General features: G+C 39.8%; 1 protein-coding gene and 1 long non-coding RNA gene across 2 annotated transcripts in view; one reads left to right on the top strand and one right to left on the bottom strand.

The window, feature by feature from the left end:
• Positions 1-7,126, bottom strand: part of LOC106149854 — a 39,892-nt gene extending 32,766 nt beyond the window's left edge. Inside the window, exon 1 of the long non-coding RNA XR_001236301.1 lies at positions 6,903-7,126. This is a non-coding gene — a long non-coding RNA (uncharacterized LOC106149854). The remainder of the gene's footprint in view (positions 1-6,902) is intronic.
• Smyd3 (SET and MYND domain containing 3) overlaps positions 1-13,658 on the top strand; it is a 649,248-nt gene that overhangs the window by 569,018 nt on the left and 66,572 nt on the right. The window lies entirely within an intron of this gene.

Here is a 13,658-nt window from a genome sequence, read left to right as displayed (position 1 = left end):
TCATAAGTGAAATAAATCAGACCTGCATGTGTAAGCACTGCATTGTCTCACTAGTGTAAAACCTGTAAGAGTTAATTTAAACTCGGAGGTATGATAGATGTTGTGAAATGATAGGAAAACAGTCAAGGGTAAAGGGCAACTGGGATGTGGGGAAAGAGAAGGGAAAGAAGGAGAAATTCTGTATGTATGTATATACAGGATAGTTAACATAGTTGTTCTACTGACTTCTGTTTCTTTGCTGAAAGAAACTGTTGAGTCCTTGATTGATCAATATTGCATGTCTCTGTTTTCGTGACAAACCACTCTGAACGTATCAATATGTAATACAAAAAGCATTGTTAATTTCCTACCACTTTGTTTGTAACTCTGTATTGTCTGTACTGTTCTTTTGCTATTTTGCGAAAGGTTGTCTGTTAATGTTTTCCTCCTTTTATTTTTAAAATAAAAAAAAATAAAGAAAAGAATATTTGTGCACAAGTTTGTTTATGGAAGTATGTTTTAATTTTCTCAGATATGTATCTAGGGGTGGAATTATTAAATCATGTGGTAACTGTATGTTTAACATATTGAGGTACTGTCAGACTCTTTTTAAAACAAGTGCATAATTTTATATTCCCATTAGTAATATATGAAGGTTACAATTTCTGCATATGTCTGCTGCTGCTCATCTGCCGTTTTGATTCTCGCCACCCTAGTTGATATGCAATAGTATGTCCTTGTGATTTAAATTTGCATTTCCCTGCTTGAACATTATATCAAACATCTTTTGATATGCTTATAGTCCATTTGTATTTGTTCTTTAGAGAAATGTCTATTCAGATCCTTGGCCCCTATTTCAATTGGGTTATTTGTTTTTATACTTTTAAGTTGTAATAGACCTTTCTATATTCTAAAGAGAAGTCCCTCATCACATATATGGTTCACAAATATTTTCTGTATTCCGTGGATCACTTTCTTGCTTTCTTTGAAGCACAAAAGTTTTTAATTTTAATAATATCAAATTTTGTCTTCTCCTGTCACTTGTGCCATATCTGAGAAACCATTGCCTAACACAAAGCCATGAAGATGTTTTCGGTTCTACATTGAGGTCATTGATCCACTTTGATCTAATTTGTGTATATGAAATGAGATAGAGGCCAGTCCTACTTCATGTGTACAGTTTTAATTCATCTTTTAAGAGAACACATCAGATACCTCTGCTGGCAGGCACTCTTACTTTTTTTAGCAACCACCTACCTGAACAGCTACATTCCACAACTGAGAGACAGGGATCAAGAAAGCATAAAATCTCTTGTCAGACGTATCACAGCAATCAGGTTAACAAGTGCACCAATAATTTACTCCATCCTTCCAGGTCTCTTTGAGCACTGACCCCAAAGAGAAACCAGCGTCGTATTTTCTTCAAGTTATCTGCCACCAAATTCTGCCATCCCAATGCCAGAACACCTCAGCGTGCATAGGCAGGCATGAAAGGACATAAAACTTTAGATTAAGACAAATCTGGAAATAGCCCTGATATTCCAACTTACTAGCATGATAACCTTACTGAAAGAGACAGCATTGGTTAAATACAAAATTCCTTGGAGCTTTGCACATACTAAGTTCTCCATAAATGGTATGGGTCACTTTTCTCCTGACCCTCCCTACCTTTTCCCTGACTTTATGCAAGCTGTCTCATCCTTGAAAGGGCAGCTAATTGAAATACAAACTCTACAATGCAGGAACTTTCCCTGCTTTGTTTAATCTTACATCTCTAGAGCCTACATTAGTATAACATGCAGTAAGCCCCAGTAAATATTTCTTGATTGATGAAATACCTCTATCATTTAATTCCTACAATTATTATAAAGGTAAACATTTTTAAATAATGTATGCAAGTATTTTGTAAGATGTGAGATGCTGCAGAAATGTTTGACTTCCTTTGTTCTGAGTGCAGACAAGTAAGTGGCTGTAACAAGACAGCAAACCTGCAAATGAGGTGCGTATATGTTCTAGAAGGTGTAATTTCATTTTCAAGGTACTAAAAAACCAACAATTGTTTTTAATAAAGTTAACTTATTAAAGAGTTTTGAGGTCATAAAAGTTAATGCCCCTCTCTAGGTGTTCACACTTTACCCTTGAGAGAATTGTCTTCTGCGTGGCCCTTGAAAGCTAGCAATATTGAGGCAGGTGGGGTTGAGGAAAAAGGACAGAGACTGTCTTCCCTTTCAGCTATTTAATATCCGAATTAGGACTGGGAATTTGCACTACTCTTTATTCATTTCTTTCTGTTCAATATTCCTTTTCATCTTTTGTCCCCATAGAAATAAAGAAGTAGTGCTTTCATATTGCCTTAAAATGAGTGAATGTGAATTTAACTTTGCTTTCCTTCTGTCTTCCCACTTAGGGCACAACTCTGATGCCTAGAAATTATAAAGGATCCTGATTAGATGGGGATGAGCAGTGGGAGAGGACCAAGCAGGAGGCAAAGGACCAATCCGTGGGCCTGACTTTTCATCAGCTAGCCGTGAAACCAGACTAGTCACTTTGCATGTTGGGGTCCCAGTTTCTCATCTGGAAAATGCATGTGTTAAGCCAAGTGCTCCATAAAGGGCCTGATAGGCTCATAAATTATGTAATTCTATGGCATGTGCAGTCAAAAAGCATTTATCCTGCTGGCCTGGTGCTCTTGGGTAGTGTGGTGGATCTTCTGTGGAGGATCACATAGTCATGCTTACTGCTTCCTACTGCATTGAGCCATGAAAGGAAGGAGAAGCAAAGCTCATGGAACATTGGTGGAAGTCTTTGACCAACCTGGAAGGTCCTTGAGGAAATCTTGGAATTTGGATTGAGGAAGAGGTCACATGCACAGGTTACCTAGTACACAGTATGGGGATGAAGAAACTGAGCAAGTAGCAGAGAACAGAGAGCTCTCGGCCAGGAGGCATGAGTTCACGGCCCTTCCCCAGCTCTTTAGCTAATTGAAAGTACAGCCCTGGGCGTTGTTTCATGTGTCTAAGCCTCAATATCCCTCTCCCTATGTCAGTCATCTGTAAGCGCTCACTGGAAGGCAGTGAAAATTGATGGTGGGCCTGGAAGAGCAGTCAAAGTCCAGCTTGTTGTACTGTAAAGCTCTGTGACTCAACATACTGTGTAATCTCTTTAGGCCTCAGTTTTCCCATCAGTGGATCATAGTAACAGTCTTAAAGGTTGCTGTGAAGACTGAGGGAATTGGTTATCACAGTGTGAGGGCCCGACAGTGGCAGTGTGGCCATTCTGTCATTAAAGTTTTCTGTGAATGAAGCTAAGTTAAAGGAGGGGACTCTAAGGAAACAGCTTGATGAAGCAGGCCCTTAAAAATTCTGGTAAAGTGATTATCCAACCTTAAAAAGGAATGAAATCCCGGCAGATGCTATGACAGTAGCTAAGCCTTGGAGGCATGATGCTAAGTTAAGTCCGCCAGTCACAAAAAGATCATTTGATTCCATGTCTGGAGTAATCAAACTCACAGAAATAGAAAATAGAAAAGTGGCTACCAAAAACTGGGAATGAGGGCATGGGGACTTGCTCAATTTGTAAGGAGTTTCAGTTTTACAAGATGAAAAAGTTTTAGTTATCTGTTGTACAACATTGTGAATATACTCAGTATTACTGGTCTCTATTCTTAAAATTCTAGTAATGCAAATATAAGATGCATATGCTTTCATTTTTATTGGGAAATATTTAAGTTAACACCATATATAAGTCACTATAAACTACCAAATTAGAAGCATAGATACAAAGATGACTAAGACAAAGGAGGTCCCCTACTTTCGGGGAGTTTTGGAGAAAATAATGTAAAATTTTTATAGGGAGACCTCAACTGTAGGTCTACGCATATCATTACTGGAGGAGTGGCTTTGTACAAGTTTCTAAATTCTTTTAAGCTTCAGATATCCATAGATGTAAAATTGGAAGAATTAATATCTGTCTTGCAGCCTACCATAGGAATTAAATGAAGCCATGTTTAGAACAACGAGCATATACTGAATATTCTCAGTGTTATTTCTTGCTCTTACCTTCAATTCCTCTCTCACAGGGAATTAAAATTTCAGGAAGAGGTAGACCAAAGACATGCTCACAACAAAACCCAAAGTCACTAAGAAAAGTAGATAAACAAAAGAAAAAGATGTTCAGGAAGGGCCAAATATGGCCTCAGCTTACCTTGTTAACCTCTTTCTATCTGAAGACAGGGAGCATTTAGAATTGATTTTTGTATGGGGTGAGAGATAAAGCTCAAGTTTCAATTTTGTGTGTGTGAATGTTGAGTTTTCCCAGCACCATTTGTTGAAGAGACTGTCCTTTCTCCAATGTCTGCTTCTAACACTGTTGTTGAGAATTAGTCTGCTGAAAGTGCATAGATTTATTTCTGGGTCCTCTATTCCATTTGTTTCTATGCCAACACCATGCTGTTTTTGTTATTATGGGTCTATAGTATGTTTTGAAATCAAGTATCGTGATGCCTCACAAGTGTAAACCTTCTTTACTTATTTTTCTGTCCCAATCAGGATTGGGGTCATTTGTGCTTCTACATGAATTTTAGGATTATGTTTTCCAGTTCTGTGAGTGATGTCATTTTGATTGCATTTAGGTAGTATGGCCATTTTAACAATATTAATTCTTCCAATCCATAAACATAGGAGGTCTTCCACCTTCTAGTGTCTTCAGTTTCTTTCTTCAGCATATTCTGGATTTCACTGTGGAGGCCTTTCACATCCTTAGGTTTATTCCTGGGGTTTGTTTTCATATGCTGTGTTTTGCTTTGTTTTGTGGCTGTTGTGAACGGGATTGCTTTCCTGGTTTCTTTCTCAGTGAAGTCATTATTGGTGTATAGAAAAGCTACTGATTTTTATATGTTGATTTTATATTCTGCTAGTTTCTTGAATTTGCTTATCTGTTCTAAAATTATCTTTTTAGCATCATTAGGATTTTCTGTGTTAGAATTATATCATCTGCAGAGATCATTTTATGTTCTCCTTTTTTATTCATATTCTTTGCATTGTCCTTTCTCTTGCTCTCACTAGAATTTCTACAGTTCTTTGAATAAGAATGGTGAGACTGGATACCCTTTGTTGTTCCACATTTCAGAGGAAGTTCTTTCAGTTTTTACCCATTGAGTATGATGTCATATATTGCCTTTATTATGTTAAGATATGATCTTTTTATTATGAGATTTATTTATTATCTCTTTATTAAGAGATATTATCTCTTTGATCTTATGTTAAGATATGATCTTATGTTAAGATATGATCTTATGTTAAGATATGATCTTTTATACCTAATTTATTAAGGGCTTTATCATGAAATAGAGTTGAATTTTATCAAGGGCTTTTCCTACATCTGTTGATGTGATCCTGTGATTTTTGTTCATGATTCTGTTCATGTGGTGTGTTGTGCTTACTCACGTACATATGTTGAACCATCCTTACGTCCCTGGAATGAAACCAGTCTGATCCTGATGTATGATCTTTTTTGTGTGATACTGAATATGACTTGCCAGTATTTTATTGAGAACTTTTGGAACTACATTCATCAGAGATACATGTCTGTAGTTTTCTGGTTTTGTTCTGTTTGTTTTGATAGCAGGGTAATAGTGGCTTCATAGAATAAGTTTGGAAGGTTTTCTTCCCTTTTTACGAAATGGTCTGAGGAACATTTAGAATTCTGTTAAAATTCAGCAGTGAATCCATATACTCCAAAGCTTTTCTTTGTTGAGAGACTTTTTATTACTGCCGCAATCTCATTACTTGTTATTGATCAATCTAGTTTTCTTGAAAAAATATCTTGGTTCATTTTTGTTAGATCATATGTGTCCAGAAATATGGCTGTTTCATCTAGATTTTCCAATTTATTAGCATATAACTTTTCAAAATATACCATAACAGTCTTTTGCATTTCAGTTATATCTGTTGCAGTATCTCCTTTTTACCTGCAATTTTATTTATTTGGCTCCTTTTTTTTGGTTAGTTTATATAAAGGTTTGTCAATTTGTTTATCATTTCAAAGAATTAACTCTTAGTGTCTGTTATGCTGTACTAAGTTAACTCAAAATGGATCAAAGGCCTTAATATAAAACCAGAAGCCTTGAAACTACTTTTAAAAAATGTAAGAGAAACACTTCAGATATTGGCATAGGCAGTTATTTCCCCTAGCATCCTAGGACCGCAGTAGCCCAGAAAACAAAAGCAAGTGTTGATATATGGGATTATATCAAATCAAAATCTTCAGCATGCAGCGAAATAATCAGCAGACTGAAGAGACAGCCCACAGAATCAGGAAATCATTGCCAGCCATTCATCTGACAGAGGATTAATATACAGATTATATAAAGAAATAAAAAATAATTGATAAGTGGTCAAATTATCTCAATAGATACTTCACAAAAGAGAAAATAAATATATGAAAAATTTCAACATTTTTCACCATTGAGAAAATGCAAGTCAATATTGTATTGAGATTCTATCTCATCCCAGTTATAGAATGGCTATTGTTAAAAAACAAGCAAAAACAAACAGAACAAATGTTGGCAAGTATATGGAGAAAAAGGAACGCTTAGAGTCTGTAGTGGGAATGTAAATTGATACAGCCACAAAGGAAAACAGTATTATCAAAACAAGTCAAATGCATGGAGGAAGACAAGTGTCTCATGTTGTCACTCAGATATAGAAAGTTAAAAAAATAAATTAAAAAAACCAGCAGCAACAACAGACCTTATAGTAGAAACAGGTCTGGAAAAGAGAGTCTGGGGAGGCGAAGAAGAGTGAGTGGAGGGCGGCACAGAGGGGAGGGGGCATTATCAGAGCCTGACAAATGTTTGGATGAAATGCCGCACAGTTAATTCTAACAAAAGGACAGGGAAGCAGGCGTGAGAAGCAGCCACTTACAAATTTCATCCCAGTGATTTCCTACTGGTAAGAGTTTGCTTGTAGATCTGAGACGCAGGAACTACTGAAGGAGGAGTTAAACTGCAGCCTTCAAGGTGTAGAGCCTCCTAAAATAGCTTGTTGGCAGCTGCTGTGGGATTCGAGTCTAGGAGAAAAGCAGGAAATGGAGAAAGCTTCCTCAAGTGATTGCTAACGGATGCTAGTAGAGATTACTAGGAGCAACAGTGGGGTTTCTTCCTTTAATGCCTGTCTGAAGGCAAATCTGGATTTTTATGTGGCTTTTGTGGGGTTCTCCCTGAGGGTGACACACTTAGATCCCTGCTGAGCTCTTGTTTGGTTTCATTTTTCAGAGATTACTCAGTTAATGCTTGGTTTGCTCTAGAAAATGATGCCTGCTTTCTGTTTGCTCTTCGGTCTGTTCATCTATCCACTCATTATACAACCAACCTTTTTTGGATACACACTATGAAAGATACAGTTGGCTTTGAAACATCTCTTCTTTCATACCATTTGCCTAAATGGTGACTTATATTTTGATCAGCTGTTGTCTGTGGGAAATGCCTGGTAAATTCGAGGAAACATCTCCATGCCAAGCTCATGCAAGGTATCTTCCCCTACTGCCTTGCTAGATAGCATGGACCCTGGTGCTTTCTGGCCTACTAATGAGCGGACAGTGAGTAAAAGGGAAAAACCTACAACTCTTTATAGTGCTGTAGGACAAGAAGCTATGTGTACCAAAAAAATGTGACCAGAGGCTTTGGGGCCCCTAAGTGCAAAGAACATGTTTTGGTGTTGTTTTAGCCATGTCATGCCCTGCACATTGTGACTTTCTGGCAGCATACCACAGTCCTTTGCACAGTCAGCTGTGGGAAGCTGAATCTGGGAACCTTTCCACCCCACAGTACCTGGTGCCTTGCCAGAGTATTTGGTACAGTGCGGTTTATCCTTGAGCAAATTTGGTGCAGAGCCAGAGAATTTCTGCCACTTTTCTTTTCTCTCTTGGCATTTTCCCATTTTGCCTAGCCTTTCTTCTGTGAAATAAGGAAATAGAAACCCCTGTTTTATGGGCTTCCCTGAAAGGTTACCCAACAATTAAAGTAAATAACTTGAGAGAAAAGCAGATGAGAGTCAACAAGGTAGAAGTTGGATTAGTGAGAGCTTCTTGAATGAACGTCTATGAAAATTGTCCATATGGCTATATTTGATAAATCCTACTGAGACTGTTCACATAAGTGGGAGCTTTGCCTAGACAAAGCAGTTGGCCCAGGAAATGCAATAATGAGCAGCATCAACTTTAGATTTGGGTTTTAAAAGCTACATACTCTTCTTTTTCCTTATTTCCACTACCTTTCAAACATGTCCTCTTCCAGGGTCAGTATCTAAAGCCTTCAGGAAAATTGTGTGTGTGTGTGTGTGTGTGTGTGTGTGTGCGTGCGTGCACGTGTGTGTGTGCATGCACATGCACACATGGATAAGACACAGAAAGAGTACAAGAAAGCTTAGGGCTGTGGCAAAGAAGGAGAGAGAGAAAAACATGGATTTTGAAATTGACCTGAAAAACGGAAGAGTACCTTAGTCTGTTTTCTATTATTATAACAAAATGCCTGAGACTGGGTATAACAAAATGCCCGAGACTGGGTAACTTATAAAGGAAAGAAGTTTCTTTTAGTTCATGTTTAGTACATGGCACCAGCAAGGACCTTGGGCTGCTTCAGGTAGTTTGTGGTGGACAGTGGAAGGGCAAGCAGGCACATACTGCAGAGATAAAACATTAGTGGTGGCCTCACATTGTAACCAACTCATTGTGGAAATCATCAATTCCATGAGGAAAGTATAAGTCCATTCAGGAGGGCTCCTCCTCTACAACCCAAACTCCTGTCCCTAGGTGCTGCCTCCCTCCACTGCCACACTAGAAATTGAGATTCCAACAATGAACTTTTTGAAGACACACTCAATCCATAGCAAAGAGAAAGAGGATGTGAATCAGACCCTCTAAACCCCATTCCTCTGATTGACTGTGTCCCTTTTGTACCTTTTTGTCCAGCCCTATTTCTCTGAAGCCAGTAGCCTCTATCAGTCTATATTTCACATCAAAGAACTGCACTCTTTCTCTCATCAGGATTTCTTGCCTGTGGATGGCAGACAGAAAATGCAACAAATGAGGAGGTACAGATTGAAGAGCCCTTTGCTAGCAGTATCTGAGTGCTTTGCCTCACCTACCCTGGACTGATGGGAACAGGGACAGGGAATATGTCTTATCATACTCTGTTTATTAAGGACTCCTTTGGACTCAGCCCTATTTTGGTAGCAATTTGAAGGCTATGTTTTACAGGAAGATTATTTTAAAACAGATTTCATGTGACATGTGTAGAAATGTCTTCTGATTGAAAAGTTACGAGGAGCTCTGGAGAGCAAGCCCAGAGTGACCAAGTGAAAGAGCCATGCTGGACTGGCCATGTGGGGTCAGCAGGATTGCCACAGTCCTCGTCATCAGCTGAGGAAGTGAGACCCGTGATACGAAGTATGCCACAAAAATGCAGTGGCAGCAGTGAAACAGCTGAGCTTCTGAGCGAGGCACCAGCCAGCGGCACACTGGATGTAGCTTTTCCTATACACGTGAAAAGGACCTCTCATAGTAGGTGTTGTCTTGGAGTGAGTTCTGTCTGGCTTTTGCAGTGGCTCAGCTGAGTGTTACCTTGTCATAGGAGCTCTGATAAATTGCAAGAATCAGAGGATTTGGACCCTAGTCCAAAGCCTAAACTGTGCTGCTTATGAGTCAGCTGTGCAACATTTTTAAGGCACAAAATTTCAGAATTTATGGAAGTGAGAAGTCTAGTTACTATCTCATAAGGCTGATGCAAAGAGAACTTTGTAGGCTAGAAAGCACTAACGAAATTACCTTTTGTCTCTGTCATCATCTAAGAAGGGTGTTCTCATGCTTCAACAGGACCCACTCAGAGAGGTCCTGTGGGGACAGAGTTGCTTTTGTCACCACTCATCAGGCTACTGCTGGTAACTGGGGCCTGAGTAATTCTTTGGCCTGTAGTGCCCAAATCTTAGCAAGAATCAGGATCACTTGGGGCCTAAGCATGCAGATTTTTGGCCTCACCCCTGTGAAACCCCCTTGCTTGATCTAGGACCCATGTATAATTTATTCCCCAACTATCCTGCCGTAGGCATCCCATAAGCTACACTTTCAGATTCTAGAGTGACTGAACATGGGTTCCATGAGGGAGAAAGAGAGTGTGAAGGGTAATGTCTGTGTGTGCCCCTAGGTGGGAGGTGGGAGTCCTGCATTCTGAATCTACCAAGAACTCTGTCTGGCTCTGCCACCGCGGCATCCCACTTGTTACCATCACTTCCTGTGTATATTCCTGTTTTGTTTTGTTTCATGGCTGCGATATTTGGTGTCTTGCAGTTATAACTAAGAAGCATCTCTAGGCTCCTGGATTTTAGTTGTCTGATTTTGGTTCTGTAACTAGATAGATGACTGCAGCATATTACAAACCAGAGCTTCAGCCCCTGACAAGTTGGGAGGGTTCTTAGCTCCATGCACAGTATTCCCTGTTTGTCTTGCGGGGAGACCTTGAAGTGCCATGGGAATTTTGTATATAAAGGCATCTTCTGTTTCTTGTGCCTAAAGAGCCCAATATTTCGTAGTTACCTGGCTTGCCCCTTAACCTTGTTTTCTTTGGAGCTTATACCTGAGACTTCAAATAGGAATCAAGACTGTTGTTTTGCTCTGGCTTTGTGGAACCTGTGGAGATACGTGAGCTTAGTTTACCATTTACTTACCTCTAGCACTAACAGTGGCAGGTTTCCTTGTGAGGAAAACGTCTTAGAGCCTTCAGAGAACAGTGTGTGATGGAACCCAGAGAATAAAGTCATTCCCAAGGAGCCAGACACTAAGGAAAACATATCTACTACAAATTCCAGACTTGCATTAGAGGAAGGTCCTTTGCTCATTGGAGCTCACAGCAAATTTGGCACAAGCTGTGTGACCTCAGACCCTTTCAAAAGAGCAGGCCCTCAGCAATGCTAGGGACACAGCACAGAAGACTAAAATGTCCTCTAAATAAAACCCTGCAACAGCACCAGCTCACAGGTCCCAAGAATGGGTGTGTGCAGTGCTAGGGTAAGACTTAGATGAGTCTGTATTGTTAAGCTAATTTTCTCTTTTTGCCCCCAATTAAATGTGAAGATCAAGAATGAAGGAATATGCTGTTAAAGTCTCTATCTGTCCTTACACTTGCTGCTGCCTCACATAGTTTTCCACCTGAATTTTGTAATATTTCTGTGAAGACGTTGGTTTGCACAATTAGCTGCAGCTGTAAACTGACATTATTAAATTATTTTCATTCAAAGCAGGAGTACCAAAAATGCAGAACTATATTTCCTCAGAACTATATTTCAAGCACATTTTATTCTATGGTCAGATGGTCCACCAATTTTGAATCGTGGTCCTTTTTGTAGCTTCCTACATATGAGGATAACTATTGGATCTTCAGTTTATTTTTCTGTTGTTTCTGATATAAAAGTTATGCTCTTTTATTTTTAAAAATATATATACCAAATAAGTGAAATAATTTCACAAATCATCTCATCACCTGAAAGCACCTACAGTGAATATTTCAGCTTATTTCATGCCAATGACTCATCTATGCACAGGTGAGAGTCCATGAATTAACCCAATGAAAGAGTAGTTTAGGTGCTTAATATTCTGATGCCATCTAAACTGGGAGTTTTGCCTTTCTCCTCTGTTAGTCCCAGTTCTGCCTGGCTTGCAGAGCCTTTCCCAGCTTCCCAGTCTTATCTGGAGGCTTTTGACTGAGTTTGTTGAAATCACAGGAAACTCTTTGACATGCAGGGCTGTTTCCCACCTAATCTTTAGCCTTGCTGTAAAGGTCAAGTAGATTAGTTAGACAGGGCTTGCTCTTCCAACTCCATGTTGCTTATCTCTTTTTAGATAATTATTATACATGCACTTCTCCTAAGTGGAGGCTCGCAAACAGCTTCCCTTCTTGCTGGGTTTGATTCTTGTATAGATACTGCCCTCATTCAAAGGGTTGACTCCATTCACTCTCATCTTGAGGCCAGCTGCCAGCACTTGGAATGAGGGAGGGAGGTTTGTCCCTGTGCTGTGTGTTGACCCTGGAAAATTTTATCTGAGGGGACGTTTTCAAATGAAAGAACCTGTACCCTTTCCATTCTTCTGCACCTTCCTCTCCCGCTTTACCCTAACTGCTTCTCCATTCCTTGCTCAAATGAAATCGTCTGCCTTGCCCATTAGGTTAGATTTACTCTCTGGCAGTAGTTTTCATTGCATCAGAGAACAAGAGAGGCTAACTATTGCACCCTGATAACTGATGAAGTGTGTCTCTCTCATCCTGCCCCTCTGGGCAAGTGCCCCTTGTCTGTTTCTACTGGTGAGTGAGTTTCTCATTCCTGCCAAATGACTGGAGATGTTCTGTTAGGTGACTGCAACATCTGGAGATGTTTTCACTTCCCTTTCAGGGTTAGATCGGCAGTGTTAGATGAGTAACTAAGGAGGAAACAGGACAGTGGTGGTCATCACAGCTCGTCACAAAGCACAGTGAAAATGTGTGTGTGCTTGTATTCACTTATTCTTTGTCCACTTACGCGAAGTTAAGGTGCTGGTGGCCGGGGGAAGAGACTCCAACCCTGAGCCACTCGTGGTGAGGAAGGCTGGCTTGCATAGTAGCACAGGCCCTGCAAGCACAGCCTGCCCTTGCAAAGTAGAGCAATGAACAGAATGAGAGACACTGTTCAAGCTCTCTAATCCTGACAGGACTTTCTGAGTGAGAAAAAGTCTACGAGCTACAGTGATGTGCTCATATGTGTGACTGACCCATGTGACCTGCTGCCGAATCCTGTCAATGGGCTGACGTAGGTCCTGGAGGTCAACCCAATCCCAAGCTGCTGAAAATAATTATCACCTGCTTCCACAGTGATATTCCACATCACTGTCAATGGAAAAATCCATGTGAAACAGCCCAAGCAAAGCAGCAGCCTTTTCTGAGCTAGTGGGATGTACCAGAAAGAACAGGGGCTCCAGAGTCAATGCAAACGCTTGTTCAAATTTAGATTCTTCTGTTTATCAGGCAGGGACTTAATCTCTCAGAATGTCAGTTTTCAACATTTATAAAATGAGGGTAGGGGCTGGGGATTTAGCTCAGCAGCAAAAGCGCCTGCCTGGCAAGTGCAAGGTCGTGAGTTCAGTTCCCGGTACCGGAGAAAAACCAAAAAAAAATAAATAAAAAAATAAAATGAGGGCAGTAACACTAGTCTTGCAGGACCCATCAGAAATATTAATGGAATAATATCCACGGGACACCTGTACAGCACATCAGCTAATTTTTAACATTCAAGAATCAGTGGTGATAAGTTGTTCACTTGTGGTTAGAGACATACTCACCCTTCACTGGCTTGTGTTTGAAAGAAAACTTTCTCCAAATATGAAGTTTGTCATGTGTCCAGCAGAGAGAGAAGTTGGAAATGGAACTGTGGTTGAGAGGGTAAAGTGACAGGAACAGCTGCATTTTTTATTACCTGCTCCTCAAAGTTCTGATCAGTTGTTTTTCTCCAAATTCTGAAAATCCTAATCCCCAGGCCTTTAAAGAAATATTGTTAAAAGTATAGTGTTAAGAAGCCTAGGACCTTCAGTATTTCAAATCTGTCTGGAAATGCAGATACTAAACGCATAACAGATATTTAATGGAATCTGTCTCTTTGATG

Source organism: Chinchilla lanigera, unplaced genomic scaffold, assembly GCF_000276665.1.
Source record: "Chinchilla lanigera isolate Chin_1 unplaced genomic scaffold, ChiLan1.0 scaffold00005, whole genome shotgun sequence".
Lineage (NCBI taxonomy): Eukaryota > Metazoa > Chordata > Mammalia > Rodentia > Chinchillidae > Chinchilla > Chinchilla lanigera.
Note: the sequence above shows the minus strand (reverse complement) of the source record. Positions and strands in the feature narration are given on the sequence as shown.